The sequence below is a fragment of the Dipodomys ordii genome, unplaced genomic scaffold (assembly GCF_000151885.1).
Source record: "Dipodomys ordii isolate 6190 unplaced genomic scaffold, Dord_2.0 Scaffold123, whole genome shotgun sequence".
Taxonomy (NCBI): Eukaryota; Metazoa; Chordata; class Mammalia; order Rodentia; family Heteromyidae; genus Dipodomys; species Dipodomys ordii.
Window position 1 is genome coordinate 6,390,283 of NW_012267339.1, and position 1,583 is coordinate 6,391,865.

The 1,583-nt window shown below is 43.6% G+C and overlaps 1 pseudogene; it reads left to right on the forward strand.

The window, feature by feature from the left end:
- The first annotated feature begins 334 nt into the window (after positions 1–334).
- LOC105995922 lies at positions 335–926 on the forward strand (annotated as a pseudogene).
- Positions 927–1,583: the final 657 nt, after the last annotated feature.

Genomic DNA, 1,583 nt, shown 5'->3' on the forward strand with positions numbered 1-1,583 from the left:
CTATTAACTGAATACCACTCTGTAATTGCAAAAAAAAGTTGCAGCTGTTTTGTTGACATTCTGAATGCTTCTAAGTAAATACAATTTTTTATTAAAAAAAGAAATTAATTTAGAGTGAATTTTTACGTATACATGTTTTTTTAAAAATAACTGTGGAAAAACTTCTGTAAAGCAGGGCTTTCCTTATTTACATTGTGAAGTCAACTCTATAAAATGTAAGTTGTAAGACCTGGTGGTGGCTTCGAAACCCTGGGGGTGCGGGTGGGAGATACCACGAAGCCCCATATGGGTTGCTTTAGAAACCTTTTAGTCTCCATACCTTAATCCCGGGACCATGGAACCCAGAAGAGACATCCCATTGTTTGGGGGCGCCTTCTCAGTCATCCTTCCTCCAGGGGCTATTGATGTAAGCGACCTTCGACTGGTTCCGGACAACCAAGAAGTGCTCTGCCACCCAGAGACCAACCAGAGCCTGATCGTGGAACTTCTGGAGCTGCAGGCCCACGTGCGGGGCAAAGCGGCTGCGCGGTACCATTTTGAGGACATCAGCTGGGTGCAGGGCACTAGGATCCAGCGGGTGATGTGGGTGCAACCCCTCACTTTGGAGAACCTGACTCTGCGGGGCTGCTGCCAAGAAGCCTGGCTCCTCTCTGGGAAACAGCAAATAACTAAAGGGAGCTAGCAGGTAGCAAAGGATGTGACACTACATCAGGCTTTGCTTCAGCTGCCCCAGTACCAAACTGATCTCTTGCTCACCTTCAACCAACCCCCCTCTGAGAACAGATCATCTCTTAGTCCTGAAAATCTGTCACCTCCACCCTGGAGCCTGAGTAACTTTGAACAACTAGTGACCAGTCTGACCCTCCATGACCCCAACATCTTTGGTCCCCAGTAAAGATTCCTGAAGCATTGTGTGATGCTGCTGAGAATTTGGCGGCTGAGTTCTGGAAGGGTGGAGGAAAAAGAGGTGACTACCCCAGGTTCCTTTTACTTCTCTGTGCATAAACATAAGACACCTCCTCTCTGCAGAAATAAACTTGCTTTATAAGCAAAAAATAAAAAAAAATAAAATGTAAGTTGTGACCATTTCTGATGTGTAACAAAAGAATTAAAAACCTTTTTGTGAATTACTTTGGATACTAACTTTTCTTATGAGTGTAGCATTTTGTTAAAGATACTTATTTGAACCACAGGGTGAGTTTCTGTGCAATCAATGACCACACCAACCTGTATATAGATTGGAATTTACCTTCTACTGGCATGGAGAAGCCAGCCTTGTGAACTTGGTTATTGTGGGACAGTGGGAGAAAGGTAAGATCATATGTGGACCACTGATGTGCAAGATCCTCAAACAACATCTCTATAGAACACTCCCCTACCTCATCTCTGCGCCATGCAGAGCATTCTCTACTGTCCACTCCAACAATCTGCACTAAACTGTGTAACTCCAGTCTGGTGGTAATACCCTCCCTGGTTTTTCCAACAGAATCACACAATTTTGTGTCATCACTTTTGTGACATTTTGGAATGCATATAAGCTGAATTGATGGACATGTCTTTATTTTTTAATTTTTCTGGATATT